The sequence below is a fragment of the Eleutherodactylus coqui genome, chromosome 2 (assembly GCF_035609145.1).
Source record: "Eleutherodactylus coqui strain aEleCoq1 chromosome 2, aEleCoq1.hap1, whole genome shotgun sequence".
Classification (NCBI taxonomy): Eukaryota; Metazoa; Chordata; class Amphibia; order Anura; family Eleutherodactylidae; genus Eleutherodactylus; species Eleutherodactylus coqui.
Genome location: NC_089838.1, coordinates 83175768 through 83188532, shown reverse-complemented (window position 1 = coordinate 83188532; position 12765 = coordinate 83175768).

The following is a 12765-nucleotide window of genomic DNA, read 5'->3' as shown; positions in this document are numbered from 1 at the left end:
TCTCTCAATTGAACGGACATGGATATAAATGCTCTTCCTTTTGTTAAAGACGACTTCCACTCAAAATATAAAAAATGACCGTAAGACTCTGCTGACATGAATATTACAGCTTCCATTCTTGACAGTGCCATGACTGGTATAGAGGATCTCTCTTAGGGTGGTTTCACACCTGTGTTGGGGATTCCGCTTTCCTGCTTCATTCAGAGAGCAGAAAATGGGAATCTGCCCGGCCAAACTGTTCCATCTCTGGATGGAACCGAACAGCAACGGACAGACCCATTGACTATAATGGGGCCCGCCCACTTTCCGCTCAGCTGAAGAAAAAAGCGCCACATGCGGCACTTTTTCTTTCAATATTTGGAACCGTATCTTTCACAGAACCTCCGGATGGAGGTCCTACACAGGTGTGAAACTGGCCTTAGAATGAATCCTGACTTAATTTATAATCGGGTCAATCAGATTTCTTATCAAACATTCAGTATTTTTGACAGCAAGAATATTACTGAAAATTGTGTTATTCTAAGGCCTCCTGTACACGGGAGTATTTGCATTGCGGAGTCCGCGACGAGCATCCGCCTCCGGACTCCACAGCAAATACAGCCCATAGTATTAAATGGCAAAACGCCATTGCATCTCAATTGCGATTTTCAGCTAGTTCTCCCACTAATAAAGATGAGAGAGGCCTGTAATTGACATCATAGGTAGACCTCAACTATGAGAGACAACATGAGAAAACACATCCAGAAAATCACATTGTCTGATTTTTAACAAATTTATTTGCAAATTATGATGGAAAATAAGTATTTGGTCAATAACAAAAGTTCATCCCAATACTTTGTTATATTTCCTTTATTGGTAATGACAGAGGTCAAACGTTTTCTGTAAGTCCTCACAAGGTTGGCACACAATGTTGCTGGTATGTTGTCCCATTCCTCAATGTAGATCTCCTCAAGAGCAGTGATGTTTTGGGGCTGTCGCTGGTCAACATGGACTTTCAACTCCCTTCAAAGGTTTTCTATAGGATTGAGATCTGGAGACTGGCTAGGCCACTCCAGGACCTTGAAATGCTTCTTACGAAGCCACTCCTTCATTGCCCTGGCGGTGTGCTTGGGATCATTGTCATTCTGAAAGACCCAGCCACGTTTCATCTTCAGTGCCCTTGCTGATGGAAGGAGGTTTGCACTCAAAATCTCACGATACATGGCCCCATTCATTCTTTCATGTATATGGATCAGTCGTCCTAGTCCCTTTGCAGAGAAACAGCCCCAAAGCATGATGTTGCCACCCCATGCTTCACAGTAGGTATGGTGTTCTTTGGATGCAACTCAGCATTCTTTATGCTCCAAACAAGACGAGTTGTGTTTCTGCCAAACAGTTCTACTTTGGTTTTATCTGACATTCTCCCAATACTTTTCTGGATCATCCAAATGCTCTCTAGAAAACTTCAGTTGGCCCCTGACATGTACTGGCTTAAGCAGGGGGACACGTCTGGCACTGCAGGATCTGAGTCCCTGGCAGCGTAGTGTTACTGATCGTAGCTTTTGTTACGTTGGTCCCAGCTCTCTGCAGGTCATTCACTAGGTTCCCCCGTGTGGTTCTGGGATTTTTGCTCACCGTTCTTGTGATCATTTTGACCCCACGGGGTGAGATCTTGTGTGGAGCCCCAGATCGAGGGTGATTATCAGTGGCCTTGCATCTCTTCCATTTTCTAACTATTGCTCCCACAGTTGATTTCTTCACACCAAGCTGCTTGCCTATTGCAAATTCAGTCTGCCCAGTCTAGTGCAGGGCTACAAATTTGTTTCTGGTGTCCTTCGACAGTTCTTTGGTCTTCACCATAGTGGAATTTGGAGTGTGACTACTTGAGGTTGTGGACAGGTGTCTTTTATACTGATAACAAGTTCAAACAGGTGCCATTACTACAGGTAATGAGCAGAGGACAGAGGAGCCTCTTAAAGAAGTTGTTACAGGTCTGTGAGACCCAGAAATCTTGCTTGTTTGTAGGTGACCAAATACTTATTTCCCACCATAATTTGCAAATAAATTCGTTAAAAATCAGCCAATGTGATTTTCTGGATGTGTTTTCTCATGTTGTCTCTCATAGTTGAGGTCTACCTATGATGTCAATTACAGGCCTCTCTCATCTTTTTATGTGGGAGAACTTGTACAATTGGTATCTGACTAAATAATTTTTTCCCCACTGTAAATACAGCTTTGTGTGGAATGTATGACAGCACCAGCATAATTGGAAATATCAACCGATAGGTACATAGATTTATACACTGTGGTTTAACAGTCTTTCCACTAAGATTACAGTAAATGGTTGGGTATAGTTAGTGGACTACAATAAAATAGCAGCCTCTATTACCAGTGACGTCACCACTTTGTACATGCATAAAGATTAGCTTGGTGATTTTTTTCCTGTAAATGTGGAGGTGTTTGAGCAAAATGGAAAAGAGCCATGGCACTAGTAAAAGCGCTGTTCCTCCATTATTGTACAAGCTACAGATCCAAAAAATATATAAAAACCTAGAGCCAGGAGCCATTAAGAATGTCGCAGAACATAAAATCCCGCAAATTTAAACATAATTTCTACTATAAGCAAGCTTAATGCATAGTCCGCATAAACCTATGTAATAATTCAAACTCAAAATTTAGAGTCACATCAATTCTAATATGGCCATTATCAATCCTTTCCTTGCCCATGTACAGCTCACAAACAATATTCACCTTCTTGAACCGCTTTAAACCATGTTGATTCACTGTGTGATACAAAAATCAGTCTCATAAATCGATAATCCATCCGTTTCTTTATTCTCCTGCTAGTCGCTGTAGGAGATAGCTCATCTAACTTTGGTCCACTTTCCTTAAAGGGGTTGTCTCACGAAAGCAAGTGGGTCTATGCACTTCTGTATGGCCATATTAATGCACTTTGTAATATACATCGTGCATTAAATATGAGCCATACAGAAGTTATTCACTTACCTGCTCCGTTGCTAGCGTCCCCGTTGCCATGGTTCCGTCTAACTTCGGTGTCTTCTTGCTTTTTTAGACGCGCTTGCGCAGATGGATCTTCTCCCTTCGGCTGGTCTTGGAAGCATCGGCGTTTTGGCTCCGCCCCTTGTACGCGGCATCGCGTAGCTCCGCCCCCGTCACGTGCCGATTCCAGCCAATCAGGCGGCTGGAACCGGCACACGTCATGGGGCGGAGCTACGTCCCCAAAACTGGAATGTCTCTACTCCTGAAAAGATTGCTCTATCATATAAAAGTTCAAATTGTCCATGGACCACAGCAAGGAAAATTACTTCTGGATTCTTACAAAGCCATCTCGGGCCCTGGGAGGATTATCATTCTACAAACGCTTCCACATTTCATAGTTTAATGTTTCATAAAAAAAGAAATGACTGACAACGGTTCTCCCAATGTGCTTTATTCCTAATTATAAAACTTTCACTTAGTTTTAACCTTACAATGCATGCTGTAGAATTTTGGATACTACGATTCAAAGTGCAAAGTGCACACAAAATAAAAATCATGATTGTAGGAGCAACTTCTACTTTTTATAGTTAGATATTCTATAGTTTGACTGCTCTTATTGTAAAGAATCCCTACAATAATCATGAAAGCCTCTACTCTGTCTTGGTTAGGGCGTTTAAACTCTACCCACCGCAACCTCATACACTAAAAGAAGTTATGATAAATCGGAAACCCGTGTATATTACTATTCAAACATATGAAGGTCAAAGAGCAGAGTCCTCCACTTAGGACCCACCCATCTATGACATGGAATGGAGCGCTTATCTGTAGGGGATATCATTCTGGCAGGCCTAGTTCCGTCCTTGTATTACAGGATGGCCATTTACGTGAATGCATCTCCTGCAGTGATTATGTCTTCCACTGGCAACATTAGCTAAGGATGCTGAGAGCAGGACGCAGGGTGATCAGCTGATCTCACCTGGCCTCACATTATAAAAGAGCTTTTATATGTTGGCACAATGCATTCAAGTTTACAATAGGGAACATCAAAGTCAGTTTCCGCTCCAGGTGAAGAAAAGTTCAACTACACCTCTGACATATATATATATTATAGAATCAATTCCCTGAGGTCCGCATACAATGAGAAACTTCCATAAAAAATAACTGATTTGTGAAAGATTATATTGCCTATGTAGGACAAGTAGAAGCAGGTGGCAACAACACATTTAATATCCGAATACAGATGCATAGTTTTAGTTGATACTAACCATATAAGATGCCAGGTTCTTAGTGCATATTTTGATTAAAAAAATGTAAGCCCATCCACAAGTCATTTTATTAGACCATATAGCCTGGTATTCCACTACCCTGAACCAGTTTGAGGCTCATGCCTAAAAGAGAGGTATCTGTTAGGACTTGTCCGTAAGCATGGCAAACTGGATGTGGTGGATGGGACCTCATTTTGTGATCAAAATATGTGTTAAGACCCTTGCATTTATGTGCTTATCATATATGAGAGTTATGCATCTTTTTTCAGATCTTAAATGTGTATGGTTGCTGCTGCCATGTGTTTGTTTGTACTGTATTGTCGAAGCCACGATTTACTCGCTACGATGCATTAAGTTTATTTGTTGGCGTTGCAGACCTTGTGTTTTTTGTTATATACACTTTGCCTATATAACACCACGCTTTCCCTACGTCCGAATGTTACAAAGTGTGAATGAGGCTTAAAGGGGTTGTCCCGCGGCAGCAAGTGGGTCTATACACTTCTGTATGGCCATATTAATGCACTTTGTAATGTACATTGTGCATTAATTATGAGCCATACAGAAGTTATAAGAAGTTTTTCACTTACCTGCTCCGTTGCTAGCATCCTCGTTTCCATGGAGCCCGCCTAATTTTCGGCGTCTAATGGCCAAATTAGACGCGCTTGCGCAGTCCGGGTCTTCTTCTTTTCTCAATGGGGCCGCTCGTGCAGGATGCCGGCTCCGTATAGCTCCGCCCCGTCACGTGCCGATTCCAGCCAAGCAGGAGGCTGGAATCGGCAATGGACCGCACAGAAGCCCTGCGGTCCACCGAGGGAGAAGATCCCGGCGGCCATCTTCAGCAGGTAAGTAAGAAGTCACCGGAGCGCGGGGATTCAGGTAAGCGCTGTCCGGTGTTCTTTTTTAACCCCTGCATCGGGGTTGTCTCGCGCCGAACGGGGGGGGGGGGGGTGTTGAAAAAAGAAAACCCGTTTCGGCGCGGGACAACCCCTTTAATAAATATAACTCTACTTTAATGTTTATTTAGCTGTCACTGAAATTTCATTGCAGAGACGTTTTGCATTATTAGTATTTGCAAGGTAAATGTTGTGTCCCCAGGAAACGTGCTGCAGATTGAATCTGTTTATCTGATGTAGTTCAGGATACAAACTAACAACATGATAACTTGCTGATCTTTCTGATAAGGCTTGAATTAAAACTTGTGTGCAGGTTTCATCAGACTATCGCATCTTTCACTTTTTCAAAATTTATTGTTGTGTATTCGAATAGAGCCACTGAAGACTTAATGGAAACAACGTGAACTACCATGTTTACCCTGAAATAAAACACTGTCTTATATAAATTTTTGCCCGAAAAGAGGCACAGTGCCTTATTTTCAGGAGGTGTCTTATACTCACCTAGTACACGGTATCCGAGTCCCTTGCGCTGGTCCCTGGCGTTGCGGCAGGCTCCCGTGTCCTCAGCTTTGACATAGCACTCTCTTACTGGTGACGGGGCTTTGAATTACCCACCTTTAGCAAGCGAGTGCTATGATTGGATCACAAGCACCACTGGCTGAGTCAATCAGAGGTGGTGCTTGATGAACCAATCACAGCCATTCAGTGATGTAGTTCACGGAATGGCTGTGAATGATCGAGCGCCGGCTCCGAACATAATGTAAAAGTATCCTAAGCTGTTAGAACTGTTCACTATTTTTTCACTACCGCTGTTCACAATGACGTGTTGTCCCTGTAAGTGGACTGGTCAAACATGGCCCACTGTACTAAATAGCTTTTCATAGTGACTTCATCACCGCAGGCCATGACTGAAACTCACTCATGTGAAGGTTCATCACATCATAATCACGCAGGCATGAGGTGATACTAAATTTGTGCTTTATGTTTTATTACTCTTATAAAATGCTGACGTCTTTGCTCTTCCTTATCTTCGCCATTCTTCGTACTGCACTACGGCCAAGGCTGATTCTTCATTTGATTTCAGGCCCCGATTCGCAAATGTAGTCGATCTTGGATCCAAGGAAAGCGAAATCTTGGACTGATTATATTTCTTCATTGTTGATGGTTATACGCTAGAGATGAGCGAACGTACTCGTCCGAGCTTGATATTCGTGCGAATATTAGGGTGTTCAGGATGCTCGTTACTCGTAACGAGTACCACGCGGTGTTCTGGTTACTTTCAGTTTCCTCTCTGAGACGTTAGCGCGCTTTTCTGGCCAATTGAAAGACAGGGAAGGCATTACAACTTCCCCCTGTGACGTTCAAGCCCTATACCACCCCCCTGCTGTGAGTGGCTGGGAAGATCAGATGTCACCCGAGTATAAAAGTCGGCCCCTCCAGCGGCTCGCCACACATGCCTTGTGAGTTAGCTGAGGGACAGTGGTATCGTGCTGGAGCTGCTGTAGGGAGAGCGTTAGGAGTTAGTGTAGGCTTCAAGAACCCCAAAGGTCCTTCTTAGGGCCACATCTACCTGTGTGCAGGCTGCTGCTAGCAGTGGTTTTTGGTTTTTTTCTCTCAAAATCGGCAGTGCAGAGCATTGCACCCGGCATTAGGGACAGAAGTGGTGCTTAGGCAGGGAGAGTGTTAGGAGTGAGTGTAGCCTTCAAGAACCTCAACGGTCCTTTCTAGGGCCAAATTTAACCGTGTGCAGTACTGTGCTGGCTGCTGTTAGCAGTGTTGCATTTTTTTTTTTTCTAAAAATCGTCTGTGCAGAGCATTGCACCCTCCATTGATACTACAGGGACAGAATTGTGTAGGCAGGGCCACAACACAGTTATTGTTCATTGAATATACGCAGTGGGGCCTTCCCTTTGCAAAAAAAAGCGAAAAAATTATATTTGGCCTGCCTGTGTCAGTCCTAAGGTCTCCGTGTACGTGTGTGCTGCGTGGAGAACGTACAAAAATCAGACGCAACCAGCTACGGTTTACTGCAGGCTTGCGCCATTTTCTTTCCTGACTGGCAAATACCTGCTCTGCCAGAGTTAATAACTCTGCTACACTAAAGTTGTGTGACACTTTTTCAGGGCCACACCACAGTTATTAAACGTATTGTTCATTGAATATACGCAGTGGGGCCTTCCCTTTGCAAAAAAGCAAAAAAATAATATTTGACCAGCAGGCTTGCGCCAATTTATTTCCTGCCTGGGAAATCAAATCACTGGTAATACAGCATGCTGAGGGGTAGGGGTAGGCCTAGAGGACGTGGACGCGGCCGAGGACGCGGAGGGCCAAGTGAGGGTGTGGGCACAGGCCGAGCTCCTGATCCAGGTGTGTCGCAGCCGACTGCTGCGCGATTAGGAGAGAGGCACGTTTCTGGCGTCCCCACATTCATCGCCCAATTAATGGGTCCACGCTGGAGACCTTTATTAGAAAATGAGCAGTGTGAGCAGATCCTGTCCTGGATGGCAGAAAGTGCTTCGAGCAAGCTATCATCCACCCACAGTTCTGCGCCGTCCACTGCTGCAAATCCGAATCCTCTGTCTGCTGCTCCTCCTTCCTCCCAGCCTCCTCACTCCACTACAATGACACATGCTCAGGAGCGGGAACACTCCCAGGAACTTTTCTCGGGCCCCTGCTCAGATTGGGCAGCAGTGGTTCCTCTACCACCAGAGGAGTTTATCGTCACTGATGCCCAACCATTGGAAAGTTCTCGGGGTCCGGGGGATGAGGCTGGGGACTTCCGGCAACTGTCTCAAGACCTTTCAGTGGGTGAGGAGGACGATGACGATGAGACACAGTTGTCTTGCAGTGAGGTAGTAGTAAGGGCAGTAAGTCCGAGGGAGCAGCGCACAGAGGATTCGGAGGAAGAGCAGCAGGACGATGAGGTGACTGACCCCACCTGGTGTGCAACGCCTACACAGGACAGGTCTTCAGAGGGGGAGGCACGGGCAGCAGCAGGGCAGGTTGCAAGAGGCAGTGCGGTGGCCAGGGGTAGAGGCAGGGCCAGACCGAATAATCCACCAAGTGTTTCCCAAAGCGCCCCCTCGCGCCATGCCACCCTGCAGAGGCCGCGGTGCTCTAAGGTCTGGCAGTTTTTCACCGAGACGCCTGACGACCGACGAACAGTGGTGTGCAACCTTTGTCGCGCCAAGATCAGCCGGGGAGCCACCACCAACAGCCTGACCACCACCAGCATGCGCAGACATATGATGGCCAAGCACCCCACAAGGTGGGACGAAGGCCGTTCACCGCCTCCGGTTTGCACCGCTGCCTCTCCCCCTGTGCCCCAACCTGCCACTGAGATCCAACCCCCCTCTCAGGACGCAGGCACGACCGTCTCATGGCCTGCACCCACACCCTCACCTCCGCTGTCCTCGGCCCCATCCAGCAATGTCTCGCACCTCACAGTCCAGCCGTCGCTAGCGCAACTGTTGGAGCGCAAGCGCAAGTACGCCGCCACGCACCCGCACGCTCAATCGTTAACCGTCCACATAGCCAAATTTATCAGCCTTGAGATGCTGCCGTATAGGGTTGTGGAAACTGAGTCCTTCAAAGCTATGATGGCGGCGGCGGCCCCGTGCTACTCAGTTCCCAGTTGCCACTACTTTTCCCGATGTGCCGTCCCAGCCCTGCACGACCACGTCTCCCGCAACATTGTACGCGCCCTCACCAATGCGGTTAGTGGTAAGGTCCACTTAACTACGGACACGTGGACAAGCACAGGCAGGCAGGGCCACTACATCTCCCTGACGGCACATTGGGTGAATTTAGTGGAGGCTGGGACAGAGTCACAGCCTGGGACCGCTCACGTCCTACCCACCCCCAGAATTGCGGGCCCCAGCTCGGTGGTGGTATGTTCGGCGGTGTATGCTTCTTCCACTAAAGCACCCTCCTCCTCCTCCTCCTCAACCTCTGTCTCGCAATCTAGATGTGTCAGCAGCAGCAGGACGTCGCCAGCAGTCGGTGTCGCGCGGCGTGGCAGCACAGCGGTGGGCAAGCGTCAGCAGGCCGTGCTGAAACTACTCAGCTTAGGAGATAGGAGGCACACGGCCCACGAACTGCTGCAGGGTCTGACAGAGCAGACCGACCGTTGGCTTGCGCCGCTGAGCCTCCAACCGGGCATGGTCGTGTGTGACAACGGCCGTAACCTGGTGGCGGCTCTGCAGCCTCACGCACGTGCCATGCCTGGCCCACGTCTTTAATTTGGTGGTTCAGCGCTTTCTGAAAAGCTACCCACGCTTGTCAGACCTGCTCGTAAAGGTGCGCCGGCTCTGCGCACATTTCCGCAAGTCCCACACGGACGCTGCCACCCTGCGCACCCTGCAACATCGGTTTAATCTGCCAGTGCACCGACGGCTGTGCGACGTGCCCACACGGTGGAACTCTACGCTCCACATGTTGGCTAGGCTCTATGAGCAGCGTAGAGTTATAGTGGAATACCAACTCCAACATGGGCGGCGCAGTGGGAGTCAGCCTCCTCAATTCTTTTCAGAAGAGTGGGCCTGGTTGGCAGACATCTGCCAGGTCCTTCGAAACTTTGAGCAGTCTACCCAGATGGTGAGCGGCGATGCTGCAATCATTAGCGTCACCATTCCTCTGCTATGCATCTTGAGAAGTTCCCTGCAAACCATAAAGGCAGCCGATTTGCGCTCGGAAACCGAGCCGGGGGAAGACAGTATGTCGCTGGATAGTCAGAGCACCCTCCTGTCTATATCTCAGCGCGTTCAGGAGGAGGAGGAGCATGAGGAGGATGAGGAGGAGGGGGAAGAGACAGCTTGGCCCACTGCTGACGGTACCCATGCTACTTGCCTGTCATCATTTCAGCGTGTATGGCCTGAGGAGGAGGATCCTGAAAGTGATCTTCCTAGTGCGGACAGCCATGTGTTGCGTACAGGTACCCTGGCACACATGGCTGACTTCATGTTAGGATGCCTTTCTCGTGACCCTCGCATTCAACGCATTCTGGCCACTACGGATTACTGGGTGTACACACTGCTCGACCCACGCTATAAGGAGAACCTTCCCACTCTCATTCCCGAAGAGGAAAGGGGTTCGAGAGTGTTGCTATACCACAGGACCCTGGCGGACAAGCTGATGGTAAAATTCCCATCCGACAGCGGTAGTGGCAGAAGGCGCAGTTCCGAGGGCCAGGTAGCAGGGGAGGTGCGTAGATCGAGCAGCATGTACAGCCCAGGCAGTGCAACAGTCTTTAAGGGCCTGGCCAGCTTTATGGCTCCCCAGCAAGACTGTGTCACCGCTCCCCAGTCAAGGCTGAGTCGGCGGGAGCACTGTAAAAGGATGGTGAGGGAGTACGTAGCCGATCGCACGACCATCCTCGGTGACGCCTCTGCCCCCTACAACTACTGGGTGTCGAAGCTGGACACGTGGCCTGAACTAGCGCTGTATGCCCTGGAGGTGCTTGCTTGTCCTGCGGCTAGCGTCTTGTCGGAAAGGGTGTTTAGTGCGGCTGGGGGAATCATCACAGATAAGCGTACCCGCCTGTCAACCGACAGTGCCGACAGGCTAACACTCATCAAGATGAACAAAGCCTGGATTTCCCCAGACTTCTCTTCTCCACCAGCGGACAGCAGCGATACGTAAGCAATGCGTAGGCTGCACCCGCGGATGGAAGCATCGTTCTCTCTCACCATCCAAAACGGGGACATTTCTGCTTCATCAATCTGTGTCTAATATTCCTCCTCCTCCTCCTCCTGCTCCTCCTCCTGAAACCTCACGTAATCACGCTGAACGGGCAATTTTTCTTAGGGCCACAAGGCTCACTCATAATTTTTCTAAACAATTTTTATATGTTTCAATGCTCTTAAAAGCGTTGAAACTTTAACTTGAACCAATTTTTAGTTAAACTGGGCTGCCTCCAGGCCTAGTTACCACTTAAGCCACATTAACCAAAGCGATTAATGGGTTTCACCTGCCCTCTTGGTTGGCCATGGCCAATTTTTTTGATGTACATTAGTACTGTTGATACAGCAATTTTTGTGGGCCCTCGCCTACAGTGTAATCAAATGAATTTTTAGCCCACCTGCATTACAGCTGACGTTACATCCGCTGTGTTGGGCAATGCAATGTGATATTTCTGTGTACCGCCGGTGGCTTCCTGGCACCCACCCATGCTGTGGGTCCACAGGGAATTATAAATGCATCTGATTCCACTTGTAAAGAACCCCAGTCAGACTGGGGCATGCAGTGTGGGCCGAAGCCCACCTGTATTAAGCACAACATTACTACCTCAGCTGTGTTGGGCAATGCAATGGGATATTTCTATGTACCGCCGATGGCTTCCTGGCACCCACCCATGCTGTGGGTCCACAGGGAATTATAAATGCATCTGTTTCCACTTGTAAAGAACCCCAGTCTGACTGGGGCATGCAGTGTGGGTCGAAGCCCACCTGCATTAAGCACGACATTACTACCTCAGCTGTGTTGGGCAATGCAATGGGATATTTTTATGTACCGCCGGTGGGTTCCAGGGAGCCACCCATGCTGTAGGTGCACACGGAGTTTAACCTACATCTGTCCACTTGTAAAGAACCCCAGTCTGACTGGGGCATGCAGTGTGGGCCGAAGCCCACCTGTATTAAGCACGACATTACTACCTCAGCTGTGTTGGGCAATGCAATGGGATATTTCTATGTACCGCCGGTGGCTTCCTGGCACCCACCCATGCTGTGGGTCCACAGGGAATTATAAATGCATCTGTTTCCACTTGTAAAGAACCCCAGTCTGACTGGGGCATGCAGTGTGGGCCGAAGCCCACCTGCATTAAGCACGACATTACTACCTCAGCTGTGTTGGGCAATGCAATGGGATATTTTTATGTACCGCCGGTGGGTTCCAGGGAGCCACCCATGCTGTAGGTGCACACGGAGTTTAACCTACATCTGTCCACTTGTAAAGAACCCCAGTCTGACTGGGGCATGCAGTGTGGGCCGAAGCCCGCCCGCCTGTATTAAGCACAACATTACTACCTCAGCTGTGTTGGGCAATGCAATGGGATATTTCTATGTACCGCCGGTGGCTTCCTGGCACCCACCCATGCTGTGGGTCCACAGGGAATTATAAATGCATCTGTTTCCACTTGTAAAGAACCCCAGTCTGACTGGGGCATGCAGTGTGGGCCGAAGCCCACCTGCATTAAGCACGACATTACTACCTCAGCTGTGTTGGGCAATGCAATGGGATATTTTTGTGTATCGCCGGTGGGTTCCAGGGAGCCACCCATGCTGTCGGTCGACAGGGATTTCATAATAGGGAGTTGTACCTGCCTGTGTCTATGAATTAAAAAGCCCGGTCTGACTGGGGCATGCAGACACCTTGACAGAATGAATAGTGTGTGGCACATAGGTTCCCCATTGCTATGCCCACATGTGCAGCTCCTGATGGCGGTGGCACAGGATTCTATTTCTCATTGCTTCTGTACAGCATTGTAGGCTATCGCCCCGCCCCTTTTAAAGAGGGTCGCTGCCTAGCCGTGCCAACCCTCTGCAGTGTGTGCCTGCGGTTCCTCGTCATGGCAGACGCACTTCTAAATAGACATGAGGGTGGTGTGGCATGAAGGACACTTTGGTGTG